The sequence below is a fragment of the Calliphora vicina genome, chromosome 5, assembly GCF_958450345.1.
Source record: "Calliphora vicina chromosome 5, idCalVici1.1, whole genome shotgun sequence".
NCBI classification, from domain to species: Eukaryota; Metazoa; Arthropoda; class Insecta; order Diptera; family Calliphoridae; genus Calliphora; species Calliphora vicina.
In genome coordinates, this window is record NC_088784.1 from 77791428 (window position 1) to 77807122 (window position 15695).

Genomic DNA, 15695 nt, shown 5'->3' on the forward strand with positions numbered 1-15695 from the left:
ATCTTTATCTTAAAGTATTGTTTAGTGAATAATATATAAGAAATCGGCACATCCTAATATTGCACTCTTACTAGTTTTTACTCAATAACTCCCTTTAAACATTTACCCTGGTTTCTATTAATGTTTTTTTTTTCTTATTATTTTTTGTGTGTGTTACATTCGACATAAATGGATTTAAATTATTTGCAAATTGAGCTCTTTTTTTTTGTTCCCCATTTACGTTTGAGAAAATTTTGCATACCAATTTTTCTACAATTGATCGTAACCAAATTATGGGTAATTTACTTTTTCTTTTCTATATAAAGTGTAATTGTTTTCTAAGAATCTAAATTATTTTTCTAATAAAAGAAACCAAGAAATTTTAGTTTTTGCAATTTATTTTTCTTTTTTTTTCTTTTAAATCTTATAATTGAAATTGGTTATATTATTTTTATACAATAAAGAAGAAAATACCGAAAAATGTGAAAAAACCAATTGATGGAGAATTGGAATTGTGATTTTTTTTGGGTTAAATTCCAAAATGTTACATACAAATGTAAAAAGAATATTGAACAGTTCTAAAAAGGGGTTACAATAAATAACATAAAATAAATATATGGTGTAGACCGTGTGATCTGCTATTAGTCATATTGTCATAATGTCCTAATATATTATAATAGTTGTTGTTGTGTTTTAAACAAAAAAAAAGTATTATTTTATGACAAAAAAATAAACATAGTTCAACTAACAAGAATTTGTTTAAACTATCATAATATATTAGGACATTATGACAATATGACCAAATATTAGACCGTGTGAATAGCCCAATTAACTGTTTACAAATTAAAAAGAACCGTGAAAATTTCCACCTTAGTTGTTTTATGTTTTCAAATTTTTGTTTAAATTTGGCACACTTTTAAGCCCCTTTATTGTTTACATTTTATCTGTAATTTGTAATTTAATGGTTTTCTAATTTGGCAGTTATAAAAATTCAAATCTTTTTTATGATTATTTACTTTTAATTCTAGCTTGGAGTAGCAGTATTGTTCGTGCTACTTTTTTTTGTAAGTTTATTTTGTATTGGAATCAATTACGACATCGTTAAATGGTAGTAGTTGAGAGTAGAATGTGGCAGTATACATATAGCTAGAAGTTGGTGGTAGTGGCCTGTATCCGTTGTCATTACTGGGCAGCTAGAGTTGGTTATTTGGTTTTGTTTTTGTGCCATTGTTAGTGCTATTACCACTTAAGATTGTTAGCACAGTTGCTTTATTGGAATTAATGTAAAGGAGTTAAATCGTTGATAATAAAGCTCTAAAAATAATACAGGTCAAGAATGCTTTTGATGCCGCAAAAACTAAAACTAATTTTATGTATATTCGATACCTTGATTCTAACAGTAATCTGTCATCATATGTTCATCTCAGCGACCTTGATATTTATCTGCCATCACTTTTAAATCTTGATGAAAACGTTCGCCTTGATCTTCACTGTACGATCTAAGATTTACCAGAAACTTTTTTTAATAACTGTGCAGATAGTGTACTTTTATGCTCATTTTACATGCAAGATTTTTAATGCTATTAAAAATATAAAAATACTAGCTTGACCCGGTGCGCTTCGCTACCCCTGTCGTAGTAAAATAAAAATGATATCGCCTATTGACGCTTCCCAGTAATGATCTATCTACGTTCCAAATTTCAATAAAATCGGTTCAGCCGTTTAGGCGTGATGCTCAAACAAATAAACAAACCAACAAACAAACTTACAAAGACATTTATATATTTATATAGATAGATATATTAGCCTTGAGTCGTTCACGAACGAAATCGTTAATTTTAACGATTCTGACAATTGTAAGAGAACTTTAACAATTACAAAAACAACACGCACTTTGTTGTGGTTGTAATACAACCAACCACCACTACCTTGTTGTCTCTCAATCGTTAAAATAAACGATTTCGTTCACGAACGACACAACTCTACTCGTTAGACTCTCACGAGTAGAGTCTGCATTCATTCGAGGAACTGTTTAGAGCGGCTTTGTGTTCTTGTGTTTATTTAAATTTGCCTTTTGTTGTTTTTTCTTTTTCATTGTTGTTGTTGCTATTGTTGTTTTTGTATTTTGTAATGTATTTAACGGAAATTTGCAATTTTCTATTTGCCGTTATATGAGAGTTTTGTCGTCATTTTGAATTTAACAACAATATTTGTTTTGTTTTTTTTTATTTCTTTCCTTCTATTTATTTGTTAATATATTGTAGTATGTACTCCCATCGAAGCAAATACACAATTGACCATATAATTTTCTGGTCAATAGAAAAATGTTTGGTGTGATTGTGTAGGTAAGACAAAAGCTAAATGGCCGCACATAAAAAAAAACTAAATAACTAACAATTTGAATTGTGTTGCATTGTCAGTGAATAACCTTGGTTTAGAAAAATTTAAATTGTAATAAAAGAGATAAAAAAAAGAATTGAAATTTGTGTTTTTTTTTTCATTTTGTAAATTTACACTCTAAATTCTCAGCTGGGAAATTTTGTTGAGCTTGGAAAAGTTTCAATGTATAGCAGGTTGCAAGTAAACTTGGTTTAAGCTGGGAGATTTGTAGAAAAATTTAATTATGGCAGGTTGCAAATAAACTTGGATTAAGTAAAGATTAAATGAAATTAATAAGGGTCCATGTTTAAGGTTTGTTGGGTCAAATTGGAAGCTTAAACATAAAATAATCATTAAAATGTTGTTTTGTTGGTTTATTTTTAAATGTTTTTAAGTAAAGATTAGTGAAATTAATATGGGTCAGGCTCGAAATCATCGTTTAGGCTTCGTTTTGTCAGTTTTATTTTAATTTTAGATTTGTAGTGTGTAAGTAAATACAGTGCACTAGCGATAATATGAACTAATTAAAACCAGGCCAGTTCATATTTGCGAATGGAATCTAATTCCCATCTACAAACATTTTTCCCATAAAAATAAAAGTTTCACGTTAAATTTATATTTAAACAAGTAAGAAAGTATGGTCGGTCAAGCCCGACTACATAATACCCTACACCAAGTAAAAGAGCAAAAAGATTTTTCTTTTAAAATTTCAATAATTTATATTCGTGAGTGGTTTTCGGAAGTGGGCCTTATATGGGGGCTATGACCAATTATGGACCGATCACCATGAAATTAGGTCGTGTGATTTATGTCTGTATGAAAGTTATTTATGTTGAATTTTGTGTATATACCGACATTTTTAGGGGATTTATGCACGTTAAAGTGATTTTCGGAAGCGGGTCTATATGGGAGCTATGACTAATTATCGACCGATCGTAACAAAATTTGGTGACATGAATTTTGTATATATAAAACTTATTTGGAGCGAAATTTGTGGAGATACATATATAAATTAAACATTTATAACCCATAAAGTCCAATTTCGGAAGGACATTTGTATGGGGGCTAGGTGAAACAATGAACCGATTTCAGCCAGTTTCAATAGGCTTGGTCCTTGGGCCGAAAAAAATAATATGTAGCAAATTTGATCGAAATATCTTCAAAATTGCGACCTGTACTCTGCGCACAAGGTTTTCATGGACAGCCAGCCAGACTGACGGACGGACATCGTTTAATCGACTTAGAAAGTGATTGGTATACTTTAAAGTGAGTGTTATGCCATGTTCACACGACGGCATTATTCTTCATTCACGCTCTCATTCGTCATTCAACCCCCAATTATGAACTGAATTACATGATTCGCCATACAAAATTTCAAGTGCGAATTACCTTGTTCGTACGTAATTCAGTTTGAATTACCTTATGAATTACGAACGAATGACTGTCATCTCTGATTTTTATCGATTATTTATGTATCAAAATCAGCTGTCCAAACAAAATAAAGAAAAAGATTTTTGTATTAAATAAATTAAAAGAAATAAAAAGTCTGATTAAAGTTAAATTCGTTTGTAGAAGTAGCAGCTCTGCCATTCTTTCAGCCCACACCTCTAATAAAGCCCGCTCGCTGCCCTGGTCCCACTTGCTTGCACTTTTTCTTTTTTCTAATAATGAAAATAATAATTAAATTATATTTGTTTAATTATTAATGCTACAATTTTATGTTTTTACTTACCTTTTTTATCCATTGCCAAATTACAAATTTAAAATTCGCACCAAACAAACAAAATAAACAAAACATGTAAACAGAAGATAAAAAACAAGAAGAAGAAATAAATAAATGTCAAACTGAATTACGAATGTTGTCGTGTAAACAGGTTGATTCGCAATCGTAATTCAAAACGCGAATTAAGTAATTCAGACTGCCGTGGAAACATGGCATTAGACCGATATTTTTGGGCGTTACAAACATCTGCACAAACGCATTATACCCTCCCCACTATGGTGGTGTAGGGTAAAAAAATTGATATGGAATTCCAGCTGAATGTGTACACTAACTGGATGTAAGAAATTTTGATCGACAGCTGAAGACAATTAAGTTTTGTAAGTTAAGTTTAAGTTAAAAATAAATATAATTTTTGAGCTGAATTTGCAAAAACTGAAAGAATTATAGGTTACAATTAATCTTGGTTTAAGTTAAGTTTAATCTAAAATATTAAAGTGGAAACTACACTTCGTAATTTTATTAATAAAGTGGCAAAACATTAAATGAAGTCCAAAAAGAACAAAAAGTTCATTGGTTTAGTTTTGTTTGGTCAGTTTAGTTTAAAGTGTGTTAAAGTAAAGTTTAGTAAAATGTGAATTTAATATAAGTGAGGTTCATCGTTTAAGCTTCGTTTTAACGGTTTTATTAATTTTATGGTTTAAAGTCATCGTTTAAGTTTTGCTTCGACAGTTTCAGTTTCAAATGTGTTTAAATGTAGTTTAGTTAATCACCGTTTAGGCTTCGTTTTATCTTTCTTATTTTTATTATTAATTAAATGTGGTTTAAACTTGTGGTATGTAAACTAAACTTCGTTACTAAAGATACATTTTTCATGGATTTGTAAAATCTAAAGACATGCTTGCTGACAATTAAACTTAGTTCAAGAGTAGTTCAGTTAATTTAAAGCTTTAAGTGAAGTTCAAGTTTTATTTCGTGAGCTTAATTGTAACTGTGGTTAAGTAAAGTTTAGTTAAATGTTAAAAATGCTATTTTTTTAGATTAGTTTTATTTAAATTATGGCATAAACGTGGTGAGAACTTGTAGTGTTTATGGTACCGAAATGGAATTAAGATTAATCTATAAGTATGAAAAGTTAAACTGGGTTTATGTGTTGATTAGTTAATTTTTAGTTAAAATATATGGGATTTTTTCGTCAGTTTACCTTAAATTATAGGTTAAATGTAATTTAAACTTAAATTAAACTTTATTTTATGAAGAGACTATGGCAATAGCGGATTTTCAAAACTGTTATTTTGTAAATCATCTTGAGATATTTTTCGTATACATGGATTTTCAAACATTTTTATGGAAACATTTTCAAAGTGAATTGAAATGTTCTACGAAACAAAGAGGTAAATATAATTAAGTTAATTAATTTGATAAAACTGTTACAGTTTGGAATTAAACTTGGTTTAAATATTGTTTAGTTAAACTTAAGTTAACATTTGTTTTGGTAGTTTAATATCAATTATAGCAATAAACTGCATTTAAACTTCCTATTTATTAATTAAACTTGGTTTAAATAATTGATTACATTAATTTCCTAAAAACAATAATCTGTTTTTGTTATTCCTTTTTTAACCAATGACAATTATTAATGAGGGTTCCTGTGCCAATTTAAAAATTTTATTTCTAAAGAAACTCCAGTTACAACAAAGTTCTTTATAAAACTGACTAACTGAGTGACTAACATGACAGATTCATATTTCCAAAAAAAAACCAAGACAAAACAACCAACCACATGGCTAAAACAACAGGAAGAAAACCACCAAACAAAAGACAAAGAAAAAAAAACTTTTTGAAAAAGAATTCTATAGAAATTTACATAAATGGCTGCTAATTTGTGTTTAAGTCTTTCACTTTACAGTTTAAACGCCAAATCATGGCTAAAAAACAATGTTAACAAACATAAAACCCAGAGAGCTAGAAGAATGAATACATCAAACAAACAAACACGGCAGCAAATTCATCATCAGCAAACACTGGTATTTAAGCGAAATGAATTTATGGCAAGCTAAAGTCCAAAAGGCACGCATGCGCCACTTGACTTCTTCTAGTACTCGTCCATACTCTACTCATTTGTACCTCCGCTGCTGCTGTTTTTTTTTTTAGCTCGGTCTCTTTTACAACTAAAAATAATGATTATTCACCATTAATTTCTTAGTTTCTTTTATTTCTGTGAAATATTTTTGTTTAGTTCTCTTTTACCAACTAATGGCCTGTTAATGGATTTTGAAAGCATTTATTGTTTTACGTTATTTTGAAAAATTTTTTTTATGTAAATTTTTATTAAAATTTTTGTCATTATTTTTTGCTGTTTATTTGATTGTTGACAAAATTTTACACAAATTTTAACAACTTTTTTTTTGTTTCTTCTTCAAATATTATTACAACAAGTCATGAACTTTTATTTTTGTTAAGTAGAAATTGGTGTTGTCATTATTTTTTTGGCAACTCCAACGCTGTTGTTAATTATTATTGTAATATTTCTTTCTTGTTTTATTTGTTTACCAAAAGTAATAAAATTGTAAAAAAAATAATCAATTTTTATTTGCGTTTAGCCAAGACAACTAACTTTCTTCTTTGTCATTTGAGTTGACTATTTTTTTTTGTTGGATAATTGACAAAATATTTTACAATTCCGGAAATAGTGCTGCGTTACGTAATCAGTTTTCTTTGGAAATCATACTTTTAAGTTTTTTAATTAAGAGACTTCTTAATGACAATCACAAATTGGCAACATTTTTCTTAGAAGTTACATTGGCCTGGGAAACGAAATAATTATTTGCAGTTTTCTTTATTTTGTAAGAGTACCATTGAATTTCAATTGAAACTTGCAACAATTCCAGTAAAACTGTAGTGTTTTGTTCTTGCGACTGGACTATTGGAAATTATGCATCTTACCGAGGCTTCGCGAAGCACCTACATACTAAACCACACCCACTCTCTTCCCAAATACCCGCTGAACTACCAATCGATATTTCTTCTTGGGGCAGGTTAGCCTGTTATCTGGAGCAATGTTACGTATTCTGCAGTTTCGTCTTCTTGTGGACTTTACAGACATCTAGGAGAGTCATTGTGGCCGAATCTATAAATATAACTTTTACATATCCCGTGTCCCTTAAGAAATTGTGTGTTATAGAATGAAATTTATTTCCCCATTATTAATCTGTAGCTCCAGCGAACTTTAGGAGAGTTTTCCTCAGTTTATTTGGCAATTTATCATCGAGTGTTGCTTTTCGATTATCCGAAGATGATTTCTGAATGCCTCGTCTTTATTAGCCAGTTGTTTGTATATGTTTGCTAGTTCTCTTGTTGATATTTTTATGGGGAAGGTGCCTGCAACAATGCTTGCCAGTACAAAGTCTTAGATAATTTCTTCTGAGTACTGAGAAAATCTCCTTCTTCGAGGTATTTTTTAGTGATCCCTCCCAAATTGGTGCTCTATATTGAGATTGTGAGATTCTTAATAAATGATAATGATTCGCAATTCAGCCTACCTGAATTGTTGTGGTCTCTCCCTGTTTTCATCCGCTTATAACCACCAGTTCCGTTTTATGTTCACCTAGATAAAGGTTCATTGATGTTAGCCAGTTTTCTTTGGTTCTGATAGGTTCGTTGGCGTACCGTTGCACTTCGTCTATGATTCTTGCCTGGACGAGCTAGCTTCAGCTGGTACTTTTAGATCGAATATTCCATTGTACATTATATTTCACAACAGGGGTTGGTGATTTCAATGCCAAAATTGGGAATAAGAACGTCTTTGGGCATACAGTCGATAAATTGAGGATCCATTATAACACCTCCGACAGTGCAATGCGACTAAATGACTTTGCAGCGGCTCGTAACATGCCGATAAGTAGTACTAGATTTCAGCATCTTAATATCCACAAGGCTACTTGGCTATCCCCATATCAGAACCACATGGATCTCGTTGTGATAGATGGTAGACACGCATCGGTGCAAACATCGAATCGGACCATTATTTTGTTGCTTAATAAGTCAAAATCAATCGGTGCTGATAAAAAAGAAAATAGGCACTACAAAGCTCCAATCACAACAGATAGCTAGAAACTACTCTGCTCGACTCTCCCAAAATGTTTCGAGAAAATGCTATACTTCCCACTGCTCGGGTACGATCGGCCTCGAAGGAACCAGTGGTACCAAAGAAAAATGATGCATATCGAGCAACCCTCCAGCCAGCTGCTACGCAAGTCGAAAGCAATGCTGCGAACCAGTCGTGTAAGGAGAAGTGAAAGGATGAGTAGTGAAACAGATGGCAGAAACAGGAACAAGAAAGGCGATAGTGTGAAGAACTTGAGATGCCCTACGACAGGAATGACTGAAGGATTTAAAGGCGGAGAGTCTTCCTGTAGATATGTCAATGTGAATCTAGTAACGAATGCAAAAGTCACACTGAGGCTGTGGAAGGTGCATTCTTATAAGCTTTTAGCAGGCGATAAAGTCAACAACTCCGCAAATGAAAATCCCGTGGCATCGACATACCGCCGACGGATTTTATTGAGATACAAAAAGCTATAGCCCGGTTGAAGAATAATAAAGCCGCTGTCGCCGATGTCTTGGAAGGGCATATGCACCAACTCTTGTGCAAAATATGGTCTCAAGAATGCATGCCCGATGAATGGAACCTCAGTATACTATGCCATATTAACAAGAAAGGATACCATACCCTTTGCACCAACTACCAAGGTATAAGTCTCCTCTCCATTGCATACAAAATACTTTCTTAAGTAATATGTGAATGATTAATGCCACACACTAACAACCTGATAGGAAAGTATCAGTGCAGTTTTATACCTGGTAAGTCCACCATAGACCAGATATTCACACTACATCAAACCCTAAAAAAGACCAAAGAAAAACAAATCAACACACACCATCTCGACATCGCGATGCATCGTCGACTATAAAGCTGCGTTCGATAGCCCGATAAGAGAAAAGTTTTATATCGCCATGGCTGAGCTTGGTATTTCAGGAAACATTATCCGGCTTTGCATAATGACCAAAGCACCGCAAACCTGTCTGACCCATTTAAAACAATGAGAGGTTTTAGGCAAGGTGATGCATTATCGTTTGATTTCTTCAATTTTCTAATGGAGAAGATACAGCAAGAAACAAATGTGGTGCGAGTGTAAACTGCAGTGTACTATATTCACCTTCGTGAGAAGAGTAAATATAAGTTTGTCATTCCGTTTGTAATTTCCACAATATAATTTTCCGACCCTATAATGTACATATGTATATATATTCAGGATCCTTATAGATAGCGGAGTCGATTAAGCCATGTCCGTCTGTCTGTTGAAATCAATTTTCCGAAGTCCCCAAATAACTTACATACACGATTCATACATCAATATCTCCGGAGTTCTTCCGGCTAGGTTGCTATTTGAAATCGAGTAAATCGGTCCACAAATGACTGAGATATAAGGAAAAAACCAGGACAACCTCGATATTTGACCTATATCTGGATTACTAAGTCATTAATATAGACAATATGGATATCTAATGATTGATATTTCAAAGACCTTTGCAACGACGTATATAAGCGCTATGGATATTTTTTAACCCGATTTTTTTTTCACTTAAAGTTTTTTTCGCTAAATATTAAAAAAAAATTAAAAAATTAAAAAAAAATTAAATCTAAAAATTTTAAATAAACAATTAAAAAAAAAATTTCCAAAAAATTAAAAAAACAACTGAAAAAAAATAAATTGTGTTTACCTAAAAATATTTATTTTAAAGTATAATTTGTTGAAGGGTATAGCTTCTTACTTGTTCTTATTAAATTTCTTAATATAATTTGTTTATACCTGCCTATTTTCCTTATTAACATTTTTATTCATATTTTTATTTCTTTACAGTTTTTGTCAACACACTTATTCTACACGAGTAATAAACATCCATGATATATTGAATTAGAAAAAGGTATGTAAATTTTATTAGAAAAATATTTCCTTATTTTTAAAAAAAAATATTTATAAATTTACTAGAGTTTAAAGCCATGAACATAATATTAAATTAATCAAACAAACAAATATGTAAATTAAATGCTTAATTTATTTCAAGCACACTTTAAAAACAACAACAAAAATTTTAAATCAATTTCTTACATAATAGTTAACAAAAAACAATAATAATGTAAATGTAAATAAAACAGTTTTCAAACAAAAATATTAATATTTATATCTAATTTATAATAAATCCAATAAATACACCACATCCAACATACGTTAAAATAAATAAAATAATGCAAATTAAATCAAAATACTCTTACTTAGCTACAAGCCAATATTTTTAAAGTATTTATGTGTGTGTTTTTTTATATAATTTTTGGGTGATTTTTAAACAAAAAATTTCAAATATTTATTTGGTGTTGTTTAAATAAGAAATAAAAACTTGTTATTTGTGGTTGGGGTTTTTTGTTTTTTTTTTTTTTTTTGATTATAAATTTATATCATTTTATAGATAGCCATTTCTTTGAAGCAGAGAGTCACTCACATCGATAGTTGTAGACATAAAAATTTAATTTATAAAACTAGTCTAGGTGTTGGATGTAATCGTGCAGTTTGTGTTTAAAGAAATATGTTTCATAAGAAATGTTTAACAGGGAAATGGAATCACATAATTCGCTATTAAATTTCTTTTGGAAATGGCAAAACTGGGTAAAATTTTTCATTTGGACAATTTGTTAAAGTGATATTTCCAATTCATATAAAAGAAAGAACAAGTAAAATAGGAGATCATTTCTCACATCCTCAAGGATTTGATGACTTATGCCATCAATAAAGGTAATAGACGACAATATAAATGATGCCATCAGCGCAAAAGTGGTGTAAGCCACATTTTTTTGGTTACTGTTCTGGTGTTACATACAGTCAAGAACGAATCAAGCCAATATCGGATACTCTGTTCCAAAGTGAAGAGTATCCCAGAGAGAGCGTTCTGCTTCGATCGAAACAAATAGTAGTCGGACGCGGCATTGTCTGGACTATTATGAGGATGAGGCAAAACTTCCCAACCACTTCATTCTAAATACTTTTTAACAGGTATTGCAACATGTGGCCGAGCATTGTCATGATGGAATAATACGGCTTCATATCTGGCCGCATATTCTGGTCGTTCTTCGACCAATTTTCGCGTCAAACGAATCAGTTGCTATCGGTACAGGTTCGCTGTTATGGTCTGGTCAGATTTCAGCAGCTCATAATAGATAGGACTTTTTTGTTATCACAAAATACAGATAATTACCTTAGAGCCATGGATATTTGGCTTTGGTGTCATTTCGGCTGGTTGGTCGGGCTTCACATACGATCTCTTACGCTTCGGGTTATCGGAAACATAGTTGCGGACATGCAAAATCGTCTTACAAGTTCTCTCTGCTTCAATTCGTATGTTACCCAATTTCCCTGCTTTTGGATGAATCCTGCTGCTCACAAACATTTTGAAATTGCTGCGTGAGTAGCTCCCAATTATGTTGCATGATCTGAGACATGTTATATATCAATAGATAGGGAATTTTGTCTACTTTTCAAAAATATACATAAAAAAAATCATAAAATACTTCTTTGAAAAATATAACAAAAAATGATTTTTATTGAGTTTTTGCACAGATACATAATTTTTCAAATTGATATAAAATTTTTATTTATGAATAATTTTTAATGAAATTATACAGTTATATAGATTATTCTATTAAAAATAGAAAAATAAAAACAAATTTTGAAATTTGTTATCTGAAATCCAGCAATTCCCAAAAAAGTGTTGAAAAATCTCAAAAATGGAATTTTTAAGTTTTTTGGCCATAATATCCATACTAGGAGCGGGGGTTATCGGAACCCCTTACAAAATAATTAAGAACATATTGGGCCATTTAAAATGGATTACTATATATTGATATCGATTAAGCAATTTGAGAAATTTTTGCCCTAAATTTGAATTTTACATAAAAAATAGGAGTTTTTTGGATGGACCTGTTGCCCTGGGTATCAACAATTTTCAAATGTGTTTCAATTTAAAGTATTTAATGTAAAGTTTGCTTTTCAAATAGTATAAATTTCTGATACATATTCTTAGAAATTTTCAGAGATAAGTTAAAAAGAAAAAAAGTATTTTTTCCCCAAAAAATATCGAAAAATTGCTTCTTTTAAAATTTTTAAACTGAAATACATATTAATTTGGATTCATTCACGCTATTTAAACAATTCTTTCTTGGTTTGGAATATACATTTGTTGTTAGTTCAATAAAAGAAAAATGGAGAAAATCGGGAAATATTAGGACCTGTTGTTATCAAAAAAACTGGAGTAGGGTTATAATGTTGAAAATTTAATTTTCAACTGCGAATATTTCCTAAGTTATAGGAGATACCACAGGGCAAAAACTTAAGAGGCCTTTTAAACCACTACACAATTTTGATGTATTGTGGTTCCAGTAGTACAAATATTGTCCAAATTTTAAATTTTATGGAGAATTTTTTTTTTTTAAATTTTTTTATTTTTTTTTTTAAATTGTGAATGTTTTTATGATAACTCAAAAACGGTTAGTCCGATATTACTAAAATAAACTTACACAAGTTTATATTTGCATAACCTTTAACCTTTATATATTGCGTTTTAATCGGATCAGTAGTTTCGTAGTTATAACAAATTGAAGCAAAAAATATATTTTTTTTACGTGAAAATAGATAATTTTTGAATTTTAAAAAACTCATGAAAAATCGAAAACGGCAGAAATTATTCAGGTTTGTTACTTTATCGCAAAGCCGCATGTAATAGCAACAAAATGAAATATCGAACATAAAAATCGATTGATTGTTTTCGAATTAATTCACAATTAAGTAAATTCGCTCATTTTCACAAAATTTTACTTTTTTGTTTGATTTACATAAAATTGAGTAGTTAAAGTTCTTTTTTCGATTGATTGAATTTTGAAAACATTTTCCCATGCTATGTGCAAATTTTCACATATATATTGTGTTTCAATCGGCTCAGCAGTTTCGGAGTTATAATAATAAATTAAAGCAAAAAATATATTTTTTAAGTGAAAATATAAAATGTTTTTGTTTTAAAAAAATCATGAAAAATCGAAAGCGCTAGAAATTATTTAGATTTATTGCTTTATCACAAAGCTACATAAAAATCGATGGTTGATTTTTGAATTTATTTACAATAAAGTGAATTTGCTTATTTTCAGAAAATTGTGTAATTTGAGTGTAAATTTTACATGTGTTTTGTTATTGTAACAAAAATTTTAAGCCTTTTTTTGCTGTTGACCTGTGTAATTGATAGCTATGACTAGGTTTTTTATAGTGCTCGATACCCTAGGTGTCCTACTTTGAGTACCTTTGGCAGCAGCCAGAGTGGGCATATGCGGTCAAAATTCAAAACTTAAACTTCTTCTTTGCTCATTTCAAATTTCATTTAAATCGGACGAAGAAATTAGAAGTTACAGATTTATTTCCATCTTTTTTTCAATAACACTGTGCGGCACTCTTTTCATAATGAAGAAGTAACGCTAAACTTCCCACACATGACGATTCGTTGGTACAAAATTCAACATTTACGACAAACTTTGTTGTTTATACTATAATATTTAATAACTAAGTGAGAATAAATGACTGATGCCCTTCAAAAGGACATATAAGTTATTAAAAACAAAAACCTCGTTCAAAAGATACGCAATTTGTTGTAAATCCCGCCTATTTAATTAATACACCCAATAACTATATTGCTTTTCTATTCATATACATTTTAATAATCTAAAATTGGTAACGATCTAACAGCGACAGGATTCATTAAGATCACAAAAAAATGTTGGGCTATAATTGAAGATTTTGAGGTATTTTAAAATTCAAAATTTATCATTTCTAGCACATTATTTTTCGATTGTAAGGCTACTTCATTGATGTTAAATCTTTTTTGAGAATCGCTTATATTTTTTTATTTTGTGAAAGTTCATAACAATGTCCAAAAAAATCAATTAAAAATTAGAATCAGATAATGCCTGAAGCGCTTAAATCAAAAAGAAAAGCCCCTTTAATTAAAACGAAAAAAGAAGAAAAACAAAACTTATGATTGATTTCAAAATTTAAATGGATTTAAGGTGTAAAACAGCAGTTTTTTTATTTATACGATAAAAAGAAACAATTTACGTCATTTACTGGCGAATATTTCTAAACAAAAAAGAGGTAGAAATTTTAATTATAATATAAAATTATTAAATGATTAATTTCGTTTCAAACAAAAACTGAAAGAATTAACTTTTTTTTAACAATTCCAAAACGAATGTTTTTTTTTTGTTTTAAGAAAAAAGTTCTCATGAGTTGTGTTTCTTAGTTTTCTTTAAATTGTTATTAAAAATCATTTATTTATAAAGTTGTAGAGGCAGTGAATCGTGTATAGAGGGAGAGAAATAAAAATGTTAAATAAATTAACATTAAATCAAAAAAACATGTTCAACATGTTTTTCAATATTTTATTAATAAATGAGAAGAAAAAAATACCTGATAAACATTTTATTTTTATAAAATACTTGTGTGTGTAATTTATTAAAAGGTATTTTAAATTGCCGAATAACCTAAATTCTTGTAACAGCGCTGCTTAGCCCCAAACTTAAAAAAAACACCTTACACATCAACAGTCTCCATTGGTGGCAGTGCTGAAAAAGAAAGAAAATATTCAAGAAAAAAAAAATAATCGGTTAATGCAGTTTAAACATAATTATAGTCAAAGAAAATATAAAAAAACTAAATATTTTTGGTTAGTTTAATGTAACTTGTATCGATTTATCTATCTCTAAAATGTTTCTATCAGTTCGTCATAATCAGTCATGGGGAGTTTAGTAATTTACACAAACATATTTTTAATTTTAAAAACACCAAAAAACAAACAACTCCAAAAACATTTAGGCTTTAGTTCTTAATAAAATATTTTCCGCTTTTAGTTTCTAATCTAAAAACTATTATTTTTAATTAACAAGAACAACAAAATTCTTTTAGAAAAAGGCGCCTGGAATTTAAAAAAAAAATGTTAAACATTTTCCCTCTGAACTTATTTTCTTTAAAGCTTTTCTTTTATTTTTAGGGTTCCATGTTTAGAAAACGCCTATTGGTTTTCTTTTTTTCTTCTAGTTTATGAGAATAAATTTCTTTTGTTTTAATCTTTACTAATGACTTTGAGTTAACAAAGAACATGCATACAATTTAAGTTAATTCCCCCTTTAAATTGATAGAGGCATTTGTAAATGTCAGTTAATCTAAAAGCTTCTAATTAATGAAGCTTTTAAAAGAATTTTCTATTTTTAGTTTAAGCTTACACATTTTGTAAGTGTTTGATGATAGTGTGTGAGATTAAAGCTTTATTAATGGAGCTTTAAATATCAAATGTGGAATAAATTAAAGAATATATAAGTTAAGCAGACAATTACCACGATCGGATCTTTTTATTTTAGTTTTATGTAGGAATAGGAATTTATTTTGAAATAATTGCTTGGCAAATTTAGAAATTCCTATAAATCTAAGAGATTTATTGGGTGTGTGACTTAAAAATGTGCTATTTT

The 15695-nt window shown here is 29.7% G+C and overlaps 1 protein-coding gene across 1 annotated transcript in view; it reads left to right on the forward strand.

The window, feature by feature from the left end:
- Nucleotides 1-15695, forward strand: part of conu (Rho GTPase-activating protein conundrum) — a 171560-nt gene that overhangs the window by 92369 nt on the left and 63496 nt on the right. Inside the window, exon 5 of the mRNA XM_065511108.1 lies at nt 10003-10066. The gene's annotated coding sequence lies outside the window, so the exon portion shown is untranslated. The remainder of the gene's footprint in view (nt 1-10002; nt 10067-15695) is intronic.